This window comes from Thunnus thynnus, chromosome 4 (genome assembly GCF_963924715.1).
Source record: "Thunnus thynnus chromosome 4, fThuThy2.1, whole genome shotgun sequence".
Taxonomy (NCBI): domain Eukaryota; kingdom Metazoa; phylum Chordata; class Actinopteri; order Scombriformes; family Scombridae; genus Thunnus; species Thunnus thynnus.
Genome location: NC_089520.1, coordinates 6,979,399 through 6,995,084, shown reverse-complemented (window position 1 = coordinate 6,995,084; position 15,686 = coordinate 6,979,399). Strand labels below are relative to the sequence as shown.

Genomic DNA, 15,686 nt, shown 5'->3' with positions numbered 1-15,686 from the left:
TTGGCATCCTGTTGTTAATTCTTTATCTTGTCAGACCATCTGTCTCAGGAGTTTGAGAGCACCAGTGTCACCCTGTCACCCCCACTGTGAGACTGTGAGAGATGAGAGGACCAGTTCACCGGGACCAGTAATTAAAGAAAGGGTTTTGTCCAGTGGAATTGAGAAACAAAACAAACTGTTCTTCCTATACACTGTTTGTATTCACTGAGTTTATTTGTGGAGCGTGATGGAGTTTACAATTTTTCTGCAAGTCTCCAGAGTATGTGAAGCAGCGTGTTTGCTAACTGCTGTGTGAACTGTGGATGTAAAGGTGTCGAGTAGGTCATCAAGAACTTTCACTAAAGCTAACAGATTGTGTCCAGATGTGCATGTGATTTAGTTTATAATGACATGATCATTATTATACTGGTCGCCTGGTTCCAAGGAGACAATTTGACCCATATGTAGCTTTTTATCGTTGTCTCCAAGACTCCAAGGAAAAACTTCTCCTGGGCTCCTGAGCTCTCTTGTGGTTCACAGAGGCTTTGCTCTTGGTGTACACAGTAACAATACTTTACTGTATGCAACTGGTTGTGAGTGGCAGTGTGGAAGCCCATGACAGCTTCACTGTATCGCTGATGTAGATGAAAGGTTCACCAAAGTGATAATCATTCAGGGGAACATGAACGTCCAAACGTACTAAATATCATGGTAATCCAAAAAAATGTGAACATTCATGGGATCATTTAAGCTATTAGGATACATCCTCTAGGAACCAAGAATGTCTGTACCAAATTTTGTGCCAAACCATCCAGTAGATGTTGAGATATTTCACAGGATAAGTGAAAACTTTGACCTGCTGATAGCACTAGAGTAAAAGTCAGAGGATCAGAAAAGTCAGCAGGATTCATCATAAAAATATTGACGACTCCTACAAAATGATAATAATGTACAATATCTCTTGTCTGGAAACACAAAACAAAAACACACACATCTCCATACACACATCTGTGTAAAGCAATGTCACACTGCATCACCAAACCAACCACCAACTCCATTACAGGTCAAACATTTTTCTAGTCTTTTTACAAAATATTATATCCGACAGCTAAGTCGGCCTCCTATGAGTACATGACACTTATAGCATAGCACACAGCCAATCCATTGATAATTCATTGTAAACGTCAAAACCACCCAACCTCATACTGTAACTGCATTACATCAGGATGAATGGAGAGTCTGGGGAGAGGAGGATAGAGGGTAATCTTTCTTCCTCTACTTTTACCTCCCTCCCTCCTTCTCTCCGTCTTTCTCCATCAGCCCAGCACAGGGACCGATGGATGTGAGAGTGAGTCCGGAGAGAGGAGGTGTTTTAATGAATGAGACATCTGCTCCAGGGAGAGTGGAAATGGACTGACTGAACCTGCAGGAACAGTTGATAGAGAGCAAGGCGAGAAGAGAGGTGACATGGACTCCAGGGGGAAGATGAAGCAGAGGTGAAGAGTTTGTTTCCAGGCTGAGATACCAAGCTTGATGAAAAAAAGTGGTATCTTAAATTGCATAAATTATGTTTTTAGCACAGTGTGTTTGGGGGATTATGAGGTTTGGGGGAATATTATCTTTGTCTGCCAGCTGGAAGAAGGTCAATTTTACTACTAAACTGTTAAATGATGAGCTGGAGAGGTGTGGGAGGAGAGGGTTTCCAAAGCTGTTCGGCCATCTGACAAGTAATTCTGATGTAGTATACTGGTGCCCTAAGCTCAATTTATGGTGGATCTTATGATCTTATGTGTTGTCCAACCATGTCGGAAATCAAATGTGTTTATATTTGTTCCCATTTAAGAGAGAGAAGTTTAAACTCTGACTGCTTTCTCACCTCCACGCAGCTGGGCAGTCACTGCGTGAAGTAGCGATTATCAACTTGTCCTTGTCAGAAAGTTACAGAAACGGCAGCACCCCTTAGTCCACAATCGGAAAGGTGTCGGGGGATCCCGAAGCTATTCGAATGTCCGACAGGAACGTCTGAAGAAGTATACCAGCCCCTTTAATGTTTACCATGGTCACAGTCTTAGTTTTCGCAGGTCTTGGTCATAAACCAAGATATTGGAATATAAGAATTTGACCACATGATGGTGCCAGATGAAAAGTCAGAAGATTACCAATATTCATCCTGAAAATATCAATGTGTGTTGACCAAAGTGGCCGACCGATCAACTGACCGTCAGACTGTCATCCATAGAGCCATGCTGCTAGCATGACCAAAATCCCAATGAAGTCAGTGAAGGGATCAACCATAATGGGAAGGATAAAAGACAGGAGGCTTTATAAAGACAGGAATGACAGAGTGACATGTAAGATGGACTGATAAACAGGGAGAACAGAATGGATGATTAAAACCGAGGGAGCGAGACGGCAGATGGATGATGGACATGGAATAAAAGAACAGATAATAGAATAAAAGCCACAGATGGACGACAGGTGGACAAAGTGCAGACTGCTGAAACTAAAAAAAAAAAAAAGGTCAGCTGATGTAAAAGCAATATACTGATAAATCAAACTGATATAAATGGACTGCGAGATGGACAGAAAGCAAACAGAATAAAAGAAGAAATGAAAGATGATGGACAGCAGTTAATGCAGTAGTCAAGTGAGGGTGTGTGTGGTTTTCTTGGGATGTTACAGTACGTCATCCTGCCTCTCAGTAGACACTTCATTTTACAATGTTTTTGTTTACATTGTAAAATAATATGATGTCTTTGCTCTAAAAATGGCAAATAAGACCAAAAAAAAAGGGTGATTATCGCCTTATTGGATTACAACCCAGACTTAATATAAAAATATTACATTCTTATTAGCAATTTATATAAAAATGATTTTTAAAAAAAGTTTCCAGAGAGAAGAAACTTTTTCAAAAATTTGCATCAGGTATGGGACAGAAAAAGAAGGAGAAGAGACAGAAAAAATATGAAACAGAAACAGTGTTACATCAGTTTCACAGAATTCATCAAAAGACATGTGGCAGATAATTACTTAGTATTAACAACCATGCTGAGCAGGTGTAAAATAACTGTCCTTGAGTTAATCTGACACGAATCCTTGTCCGTATGAATACTTTGTCAAAATAAGGCAAAGCAGACTCTGACAAATGCTGATGATAGATGACGAAGATGATGATGAAAATTAGAAACGAAGACGAGGCTTTTAACTGACTAAGTGGCTGAGAGGAGGAGGAGGAGGAGGCCAGAAGAAAGATTGCTTTTAACCTCATGAATGACTGAAGGAACGAACAAGAGAGAAGGTTGAACTGAGTTGATGTTCAAAATATTGGCATGTGACAACGTTTACATGCACAAATATTGCTCTTATTCCAAAAAAGACAGTATTCATAATAAGCTTTTTACATTGCCAGTGAAAATGAATATTACACTAATATTCCCATCTACATGCAGAGGCTTTTCAGAGTTTCCCACTGCTCCAGTGGGAACAGGAATCACAAGATCTCCACAGGCAGTTAAGTAAACCAGCGAGATGAAAAACATTAGTGAGCTGCTGCCTGATATTTATAAGTGATATTGATATGACTGATATAACAAATTTATGGTTACAGGCACATCCAGTACCGAAGTTGTCCCATGATGTTTACTACACTGCTGAGTGTTTTTGGTGCATCACACTGAGTCGTCACCGTCAGTTCACGGCTGCATATCCGGATAATAACCGTTCCCCTCTGTCCCCGTTGTGGAGAAGGCGCGCTCTGTTTTTCTATCCCGCCCTGAACAGCTCTCCAACTCTCCTCTCATTCCTCTCCTCTGTCTGCCTTCCTGCTCCAGCATATGTCATTTTGCCTGCGCAGGTGTGCGTTACACAACCAGCCCGTCGTGCTTCTCTATCCCAGCCTTGCAAACTGTTGGCTAGTTGGTTTGTTTACAACACACAGAGCTGACTGTAAACAGGCAAGAGGCTGTGTGTCCCAAACTGCGGTAAAATCTCCAATAGAGTCGCATATTCTGAATGTCCTGTATACATGTCCAAAGAATGCTACTAAAACCTGAATAATACCAGCATCTCCCACATGTCTAAATCGGAAAATGCTACATTCAGAATAAGGCGTAATTCGGAATATGCTGTTTACATGGCCCCTGTCAAATTCGGGATAATAGTGGAATATTAGTGTGCATGTAAACATAGTCAAGGACAGAAATAGCGAGAGAGCGGAAGGAGAACGAAGAGAGAGATGGAGTGAATGAGGGCTCAAGCTTTTACCCCATAAATGATAAAAATTTAATTCTGAAAAGAGGGGGAGGTACAGTAGCTTTTCATCCCACAAGTGACCATTAAAAGAGGAGAGACACATAACGAAGGAAGCTTTTAACCCTGTAAATCGCAGATCAGGAAAATCAAGACAGGAGGAAGCTGGAAAAATACCTGTAAAATCCACAGAATAAACAACGACTTTGTTTACTTCCAAGAAATGGCACGGGATCCCCAGTTCAAACCAAACAGAAGAGATAAGATACCGCGAGTATGGGCATTAAAAAGTATTAAAAACATTCACAAATGCTGACAAATACCGTTAACTCATTTCAGTCAACAAAAACGGATTTCTGAAACAGGAGGTTAACTGAATGAAGAAGAATGGAAGCAAGTGTGCAGAGAAATTCATAAAACAGCAAATTCTAAATATTGGAGGGAATTTGTGTGGAAATTATATACAAGATTTTTTATTACTCTAAAATTAACACATCAATGAAATCAGACTACTGGAGAAAATGTGGTGAGAAATGGGCAAACCACTCGTACATTTTCTTTTTCTGTCCCATTTTAAATTCATTTGGCATTCAGTCATAGTGGGTATCATGGGTATTCTCAATATGAAGAAAAAACAAACAAACTCCGATATATATATTTCTTGGAAAATCACCACCAGAGCTGATGCAGGAAATAGACTAATACCAATATATAATACTCAGAATCACAGCCATGAAGCAAATATCCAGGAACTGGCTGAAACCATCAAGTCCATCAGTTCAAAGATGGAAAAGTAATAAAACAGGAAATCTCAGAAATGGAGAGAATAACATACAGAGTTAGAAATAAAGATGGAGTATAAAAGATGTGGATGAGATATGAAGCCACCAATTAATTTATGAAATTATGAAATGACTTAAACTCAGTCTAACAAAAGAATTTACAAAAGGACAGAGGCAGATCTTGGGAAAACAAATAAACATATAGACATACTCAGTGTGCACATATTAGAGAAGGAGTAGGTACATATATACACACACACACTGTATGCATGTATAAAATGTATGTATGCACATATACAAATACATAAAAATATATGTGTGTATGTATATATAGATGAAATGATTATTGTTATTGCTGTTATTTTCTTTTTCTCACATTTATATCACTGGTTCTAAAAAATCCAAAAAAAATAATTGCAAGAACATGAAAATATACTGGACATTTTGTGGCTGTACTGAATCATGAATTAATTGCAATAAATGTATGAAAAAAAGAAAAAAAAGGAGGAAAGAACCTGGTTTAGACTCCGTTTGGCCAAAGTAAATCTTCAAGCTGCCATTTTTGACCCTGACACACAAACAAGAGCAGAAAGGGAATAATAAGAAAGAGAAAGTGTAAACCTCACTCAGAAGAAAATTAGGGGTCAGGATGTTTTTTTTTTTTTAATGTTTTTTTACTTCTGTAGCTTATTCTGAGGAAATTTCACCTCATACATCTACACTGAGGTCACCGTGGTTACGGCTACAATCCAGAGTTAATTTTGTCATTTTTAGGAAGCTCTTTTTGAAGGGATTCACTTTCCAAACTGAGGCAGTGAACAGCTGAAGAAGGTGACATTGACTGCAGGGTGTCAGTCGTAGTGGAGATGCAGGACACTTTCCATATATCACTGCCAAACTCAGGCACTGATCCTTTTGCTTTTAGCTTCATGACGAAGAGCCAGAATTCAGCAGAAAAATCATACCAAATATTTATTTTATTTAAGTTTCATCTTGACAAATAAACATTACCTTGATACAACCACCTGTCAGATTGTATCAGTATCAGACAAGTGGTGAAATAAAAGGTCCTTCCAGGTCTTTTCAAATGTTTTACATCAGAATATGGAATTAAATGTGACCTTTAATTACAGCATGGCAGCATTTCTGTCACTCTGTAGTGTTTTACCATAGTGCACTCCATACTAAAATCACTTTTAGTGGTACAGGGACATGTCATCCATAAAACATATGAATGCTATTATGGTGTGGTCTCCTGAATTATTTACCTGCGCTTTCATCAACACTCATATGATCTAAGCACTGTTAAAGTAGATTTCATCAAAAATATATTCTATGAATGCAACGTACACATCTGCCATGGATGCAAAAATATTCTTCAAGAGGATTTTATATTTCATATTAAAATCACCTGTGAATTTACTGTGAATCCAAAGCCTGATATATCTTATTCCTCTATTCCATTATTGTCCGAAAATGATTAAAAATACATCAATAAGCCAAACCAGGTGACATACTGGGAATGACCAATGTAGTTTACTTTGAGTCAGTCCCACAAACACCATCCTGCTGCCAGAAATATTCTAGAAATACTCTAAGTTGTAATCCACATCCAAAACAAGATGAGAGCTGTGCCTCAGTGCTACTTAAGTTCAGTCTGTTCAACTCACAAGACTCCGTCCTCTGTTTGACTATCAGAAATTAACATACAAAAAAATATTCTGCAAACAGAGACACCTCAATATTTCTGTGCCAACTGAGTGAAGAGACATGAAATCAGGAAAATGAGACGTATCTTTTGTAAACCAGCAAAGGAGTAGAGAAACAATCTGCTTCCCCTCATAAATTACCTCCGTGATGACTAATTAAGAGCCAGATGGGTGACCCAGCTGACCCAGTGGAGCTGTGGCTGACAGTGAAACTGAAAGTCTTCGGTTTTACTGGTCTGCTGCCAACGTGTGTTGATAAATTCTAAGCGGTTGAGGTTTCCCAGATAATTAAATGTTTTTTAAAGTACATACATTTCCAAACTGGACTAAAGTCAGAGAGAATCAATATGGAAGTTTTAATTAATGTAGAAACATGTAAATAAAGTATAAAATTTATGTAGGGCAAACTGCCAAACTGTAAATACACTGAGTCAACTGTGAGTCTGCGGCTCTAATGAGCTGAATGGAAAAAAAATAGTTCAGAATCTGGAGCCAAAAAATTCAGTCCAACACACACAAACACACACAGTGTCACATATGGATTATACTCACACTTGCATAATAAACAAGAAACACTACAGATATAAAATGACACACTTTGGCTGAGTCTCTGTACTGAGAGAGAGCAGTTTACAGACATTTATTTTATTCTGCTGCATGATATTTACAGATGTAAACACATTAGAAATAGACTAAAATCTTAATGAGGACAACAGGCAGTGAGCGTACAAAACAACAACCTTGAACAAAGACAAACTCTGACTTGCGAGTCCACCAGAGCCGCTCAGGATATCACATCAAAATAGGAAATGCATCCTTGAATTTGTCTGTCATATGGGCTTCAACTGAAGAGGATGAAAAGAGGAGTAAATATTTGAAGAGATTGGTGTTGGTGTGACCGTACCTTTAGTCTTGTCAGTGAGCCTGGAACACCTGAATGAAATACGTTTAATTATGTACTGGCCTAATTGAATAAAATACATCCTTGATTATACAATGATCACCACCATGACTTTTTCAAGATAAACAGTTAATCATACTAGCCTTGTTAGGGAAGGTTTCTCCGAGATGCTGCTAGTCCAAGGATGGGTTACAGTTAGGGTGTTGATGGTCAATGAATGATGGTCGGCATCCTTTAGATCTGTTCCATTTATTAAATGCTTGTATATTGCTTATAAGTGCTTAATAGGGGGGCGTTAAACATTACCACAATAGTTCCATTAAAGCATAACATGTTTTAAGTGCAGCTAATTCTTCATCCTGTTAATCAGTCACATGATGCACTCACACACTCTCCTACCTGGCCCTTGGAAGCACTGGAAATTATTTTCTAAGGCAGTTAGCATTCATATATTTTATCATACTCATAGTCTTTTTTTTGCTGTGACACCGGTAATGCTTGGCTGCCTGAGAGATCAATCAGTTTCTGGTCAGTTTCTGCAGTACAGGTGTTGGGGGACAGTTTCAACTTATTTCCCCATGTCAGGAATTTATTTCCTCTGTAGCTATTTATCTCTCTAAGGTTTAACTGGTCTAACTTAACAATTTTAGGGCTGTGTGACTAAAAGACACACTTTATACACACTTGAAGAAACTCACAAGGCTAGCAACATCAAAGGTATGAAAAACCCATAATGCAACACTGTCTTATTGTAACACATTCAATGAGAACATCTGTTGGGAATATGTAAATGTGTCTTCCTCGGATAGAATACGACCTCCTCTTTTTAAATGCAATTTCTATAAAAATAAGTTTTGGGCCGAATGGATATTTTCACATGTTTGATGGAGGAAAAATGTCTGTTCAGCTCACCGCTGTCAACATGACACGTCAAGAGACACCCACAGCTCAGTATTGGCTGTTGATATGGTAACAATAGCCTCATGGATGCACATAAACATGCTGCACAAAAGTTAAGTCTGACACACATGCAGGTAAACACACCCACACAATTTAGCCAAGAGATGTGCATGTATCACCAGACGTTCACACCCACATTCATCTATTTTTCACACACACACGCACACACACACACACACTTCCTCTCGACAGGAGGAAGGGTGAGTCTGCAGCGATTAGCAGAACAGAGGTTTTTACTCAGCGGGGGAAGCGAAACTCGTTTAGCAATCATATTACTCTGCATAATGTTCCATTAATGACATGTTAATCATATGCAAATCAGATGCTAATTGCGCAGGATTCAATTCCGACCAACAGATGGTTCTTGTACTGCTGTAATGGAGCCTCTGAGAACTGTGTATGTGTGTGTGTGGGCAGGTATATCTGTTGCATGTGTGTGTCAGTCTACAAACAGAGAGAGAGACAGGGAAGAAAGAAAGAAATGAAGAAATAAAGAAAGGGAGAAATAATGTAACCTTGAATTAAATTAAACATTAAATCTCTTTAATGAATAGTCTCCCTTGAACTTTTATTTCCTCCAACCTTTTATGAAAGAAGCGATATTTTGAATATACAGGACCAGTCAGAAGTTTGAACACACTTGTGTATCTTGTTTCACTCTTTGTTTATTGAGTCTGTGAACCACTTTGAATGGCCACTGTGCACGACTTCCGCTAAACAAAACAATCTGCTTTGACTTGACTTTCTTCCCAAAGCCCGTAATGTCATGAGGACACATTATGACTTTCTGTTCCTGCCATCTGTCTCGGTCTGTCCCTCTTCCCCTTGATTTGGAACTTTCTTCCCCCCCGTTTCCACCTACCTGCACACCTGCTCCTCATTACTCCACCAGCCCACAGTGTGGCTGAATCGATGTCCTTCCTCCGGACTTGCGGACTGAGCCCGTCATCATGTGAAGTCTGCGAGGGGATAAAATATGCTGTGAGACACGATCATTCGGGGGTGGAGCTAGACTCTTAGCACAGAGGGGGCATTTTAAAATTCACAACTGTAAAATAGCTGATATATCATATCCCATCCATAAACACAAATTATCACTCATTGAGCCAAGCAAGCCTATGTTTAAGTAAACATACAGTGAAGCCATTTCGTCCAACAAGCTTGATCTGAAGAGCAAAAAAAAAAGAAAACTGGTTGCCGCTTGTGTTCAAATGTTTCAGCACTGAGGACAGCACACAGTGCTCTACATGCATCAACTGATTAACAGTTCAGCACCGTTGCCAATAGACAGCGACAGATCAGGTGCAGTGTCTCAGTGCCATGTCTTTCTTACATGGAAATAACACAAAAAATACACAGTGATCTACAACACTACAAGGCCTATTCAAACATAAAATAGACAGTCTACAACACCACAGGCAGTGATACAGACAGGTGCCGAGATGCGGTAAACATGGAATTAAACAACATTAAGATATTTATCTAACATTCTGTCTCATTTCTTCATAACCAAAATTTAATTTAATAAAGACTAACTATGGATGTGCTCAGCCTGCTGTAGTTTAGTGTATTTGTGTTTTCCACCAGCCTCCCTAGAACAAAATAATCCAAACAGGTTAACAAACTTTATACATATCATGGTCCCTTTTTAAAACTTCATCCTCCTCTCCTTCATGGTGGCAAACCTGCCAACCACTTTGTCTTTGTCAATGTTTATGTCCTGCTCAACACACAGCAAGGTGAGGTTGTCCTCATTCAGTCTGGCCTCATTCATAAACCAATGCAAATAGCTCTTAATGAGCCTCAGATGGCTGAAACTTAGTCTTGTGAGTTTCATTCACCACAAATATAAATAGACATAAATATCTGATGATAAATACCTGAAAACACATTTTTCCGTTAGATGAACTACAAACATTGATAATATCGTATTCACATTAAATCTTCAACTGAGGACCATCACATTTTTGATGGACAAAACCCAACCTTTGCCCGACTAGTTCTACATTAACATCATTTCTCAGAATCAAAGGAGAAATAATTAAAACTGACGGCCTTAACATTAACTTATCATGTTGTTGAGTTATCAAGGACACTTGTTAAAGTGAAATATTAAAGATATCATTAAAAGAAAACCTTAGCATGGTGACAGTGAGGAAAATACTTCCAGGTGGGTCCTCTGGTCATTCATCCCTGTTTGTATTGAAAGAACATAATCAAACAGTTACATAAAATAACAGCTCAGATAACTACACAACGCAAAGACAATGATTCAAACAACATGCAACTACGTGGTTTCAGAGATAGCAGCATCCATAGCAACCACCATAGCAACGCTATAAAGCCTGAATGAATCTTCATAATAACTGACAAACTAAGATGGTGCAAAACCTCCTATCTGCAGAATTTTCTGATTGGCAGATTTCACTTTGGATGATGAGAACAAGGAAGGCTGCTCATATTCGATCTGTCTGCAAGATAATCCGGCCCTTCGTTGTGACAGAAAAGTCACCTGACAAAAACCTCCAATTGGGTTTGCTGGGAACATGTTGAGGCACCTACTATCTGCATCAGCACCAGACCTAGCTGAAACTTGGGACTTCCGTGGTATGTAGACCCGTCTAAATGTCTCTCAGATTGTGGTAATCAATTGTTTTCAAAATAAAACACGTCTTCCACCATTACTAGTGAAGTATATGGTAGTATCTCTGTCAAGTTAATGATAAGAATAATCTGAATCGCGCAGGGTACCGTATTAGCGCCCAGTGGTGAAACTTTTATCACACAAGGAGGGTGAGTTGATCGATAATGTTAGGGATAATACTAAAAACACCACTGTAGAATGTCTTGATCTCAAAATGAGTGTGATTGAGCGCTGTAAATGAGCGTTATTTAATAAAAATCGTGTCTGTTAGCCTAACTATTTCTAGGTAAAAATCTCCCATCTGCATGTATGTAGACAGGAGGTTTTGGCGTTGAACATTGTGGTTAGAGGTTGTCATTGCTGCTTTGATGTGAACGTCATTATCGTGATCTCTTATTAATTGCAGGTCAACACCACACATGTCAACACCATGGCAGGCAACAACCCTGACAACAGGTCAGGCAAAAAGAGGCCTCTGTCCAGGGGAATGATCATTATGGAGCTGGCTCTCAAGAAAGGCAAGTAGTGGTATTGATGCATTGTTGGGACCAGTTCCAGTGTTATAACATTATAATGGGAGTAAATGGGGATATTTGAAACAGCTGAGAATAGCCTAAAGGTTGTAAATACAAGGTTTGACACTGATGTTATATGCAAGGACATTATTTAGAGAATAAAAGATGAAAAACTGTGCTGGCTCCCCATGAGAGTAATGCTTCCAGCCCCATACCATCACTAGTAATAGTAAAATGAATTATTACAGCATAATCAGAATTCTGTGTCATGATGGGCACATCAGAGATAATAACACAGTTTTAAAGATGATTTAACACATCATGATACTGATAATATTGCATTTCATTTATAGGAAAAAAATGTGATCCCCTGAGAATCAGTGTGCAGCCTGATGGAGCCTGGTGGAACCGCTCTAAACCTGGTATAGCCACCACTTCAGTCAGCCGCCCAGTGACTGTGGGGGACCCTGTTACAGCCACCAATTCAGCCAGCTGCCCATTGACTGTGGGGGACTATGGTAGGCCTACAACTACCTTGAAGGCAGGACCCTATGTTAAGGATTTGGTGATTGCAACACCCCGAACATTGCTCAAGACAGCCGGAACTACAGACCAGCCAGTAATCACAGAGAAACTTTGTTGTGAGGAACTTGTGACATTCACATCCATCGCTGAGTCTGAGTTAGTATCTGATGCCGTGTCCCTTATAGATGACCCCGACGTTGATGAAACTTACAACCCTACAAAAGACAAGCAGGAGGAGACTGCAAGCTCTAGTAACAGTGGAGCAAGAGGAAGAACTGGCAGAGGATCAAGTACCTGAAGATATGGTGGAGGAAGAAGCACACAATAGATCTAAGAAGAAGAAAGGTGTCAACTACAGAAAACAAAATGTGGAAAACAGACGCCTGGGAAAAGAGTACAAAGGGAAAAAGAAAGTGGTGAGAAAAACCATTGAGGTTACTCGAAATCCACGCTCCATAGGAGACAGATGTCATCATGGCTGCAACGAGGGTCAAATCAGAAACAAGGGAGGACAGCAATGTGAGAATATTTCTGAAGAGCAAAGTCAGCAGATCTGCGCAGATTTCTTGAAAATGACCTGGGAGTAAAGGAAGGTTTATATGTCATCACAGGTTGAAGCATGCCCTACAAAACGACAAACAACAGGTGGTCAATCTTGGAAGAACCGAACATACAGACTGTACAGACTGCAGGTCGATAACAAGCAGGTACCAGTTTGCCAGACAATGTTTCTGTCTACACTCAACATAGGAGCATTGACTGTCCATGAATGGGCCAAATCGGACATGGGAATGCACCAGGCACAACAGCAAATGCCATCAAGGAGCCGCAGTCAGTAGGATGGTTCTGCATGAGAATTTCTTAACAGCCTGCCAAAGGCTGAAAGTCACTACTGTCGGAGGGACTCTAAAAAAATGTATCTGGAGCCAGTGTTCAATACATTTCCCTCACTGTACAGAGAATACCAGACATACTGTAGAGAACATGATCATGAAGCAGCCAGTGATTGCACCCTCAGATCGGTCTTCAAACAAATGAACCTGAGCTTATTTAAGCCAAAGAAAGACCAGTGCAACGTGTGTGTTCAATATGAGGAGAGCAATAAGGACAAGCAAGCATATGAGAGGCATATCAAACTGAAGGATATGGCACGTAGGCAAAAGACACTGGACAAGGAAAGGTATGCAGAAGACGAATCGACTGTGGTATTAACAGTGGATCTTGAATCAGTACTGTTGGCTCCAGTACTCAAGGCCAGTGCATTGTATTACAGAGCTAAGCCACCCTGTCACAATTACACAATCTTAATTTAAACATACAGGAAGTATTATTTACAGTGGTAGATCATTATTTTTGCATTTATTTTGTACCAAATATATTTTTTGGAAACAAATGTTTATTTATTTTTGTTATATTTTCTAAAAGCACAATGTTTACTGTCTTACCTTGTAAAGTCGAGCCAGCAGTACCAGAGACAGAAGCTGCCAGTGTGAGCCAATTAATGCCACCACGTCTCAACCACAATCCTGAGCTCCTGTGTCCGATGCTTTCCTTCTCTCTGCACAACATCCCAGCACAGAACAAAACAAAAATACAATGCAGAGTCCCTGGGTGTGTAGAGAGGCTACAGCACGAGTGGGTTACACAATCACTGAACATTATGGGGAAACTCGGCCACATTCATTTCCAGTGGACAAGGAAGCAAATACAATGAATTTAAGGAATTTCCCACTTAAGGAACTAGCCCATCTTTTTACCTGAAAATAAACTTAATTTAGAGCATCATTTTGTAGAACCTCTTCCAACTTGCACCAAGTGCAAAAGCTCGTATCTGCAAAATGATCCAGGAAAAGTGGGGAAAAACCTCCTATCTGCACTTTGCGGGGCACTAATACCTAGTCGGTACTGTTAAGACATAATATAGTAATATAGTCTAAAAACAGTGAATTATGTATTGGGTATCCTTAACAAATAGCATTCTGCAAGTAAACAAGTTTTTTTTTTAGTTTTCTCAAAAAAGTGCATTTTTCAGATAGGAGGTTTTGCTATTCGCCCATCATACTAAGATTATGAAAAAATATGCAAACTTCTCGCTAGAAATGTTATCAAAACACATTTTAATGGCAAAACTAACTTAAAATATTGCATTTTCCACTGAGAATAAGGGGAATGGCAGCCTTTTTTTGTTTTTGTCTTGTTTTCGCCAAAATAAACTTTACAGTCACATGACATGGACTGCTGTTATACTGGGTTGCAATGGAAGTCTATGGCCTCTTTCACACATACTTCCCAGTAAATTACTGGAATAACCTTTCAGGCACCGCTAGTGATTTTCACATATGCCATGACAATTCTGGAATAGATAGGGCAAGGGACAGTCCAGCAGATGGCAGTAATGCACTTGCAACACTTATGGATGCCAACTGCCATAAAACTCAACAGAAGAAGAAGAGGAAACTCACAAAACTCAGATCAAATTTTCAAACTAAGCAGTCCTGATCAAATATGACTCAAAATTGTTATTGCAGTGCCTATTTCTCACCTCAAATGTTTCCAGAAACATATTTTAGTGTACTGTTTAGCTGTAATATGAGAAAGTTTGTGACGCGGCCTGCGTTGAAAACAGACGAGCCAAAACAAAGCACTGCCCAACTCGCAGTACGTCACCCACATGTCACGTCTTATGATTTGTTCGCTCGCTCCATGTGAAAGCGTCTTTCGTTAAATGGACGTAACCTTTACGTGTTAGTCCCTGCAATGTTGCAGTTTCATTCACAACACAACTGTACTGGCATCCGCACAGTCTACAAGTCTGCAAGTGTGGTGAAATGTGGACATTTGGATTCATGTATATTTACCTACCAGGTTATTCCATCATCATCAGTAGTTTGCCTCATTGTCAATTTTACCTTTGCACTCCAGCCAATCCTGCATCCTGTCACCTATTGCCTTTCTAGTCTAGGTGAGGCAAAACATGACACTTACCTGGTGGACTGGTGTGTGTATTACACACTTTGGCATGATACGGGCATGCATGACAAGCCGGTGGGAGTTTGTCAGCGAGTTAGAAAAAAAACATTGAACAACCAAGTATTCAGAACAGGTTGAAACCTGGGTTTTTGACTTGCAGGGAGCATTTCTACTTATGTTAACCTCAAGTTTTGGAACTTTGACCATGTTTAACATAGATATCAGACATTATAGTAGTATATAAATAACAGTAAACCACAAAAAGCATATGATGTCCCCTTTAAGCATGAAAATGTTAATCATGCCTTAGTTGCCTAACTATTAAATTAATTAAATATTTGTTGTGAGTCAATGTTTTGCAGATACATTTCTTAAAAGGCACATTTTCTGTTACAAATTAGTTGTATAATACTGTCAGGTAATTTTAGCAGACATAGGCAGTCTAAGACAGGT

The 15,686-nt window shown here is 39.4% G+C and overlaps 1 long non-coding RNA gene across 1 annotated transcript; it reads right to left on the bottom strand.

Annotated features, from left to right (window-relative positions):
- Positions 1-7,036: 7,036 nt before the first annotated feature.
- LOC137182219 (uncharacterized) lies at positions 7,037-13,954 on the bottom strand. Its single transcript, XR_010928284.1, has 3 exons — positions 13,709-13,954; positions 9,442-9,538; positions 7,037-7,563 (listed from the first exon to the last, which is right to left on the bottom strand). It is a non-coding gene; the product is annotated as an uncharacterized lncRNA (long non-coding RNA).
- Positions 13,955-15,686: the final 1,732 nt, after the last annotated feature.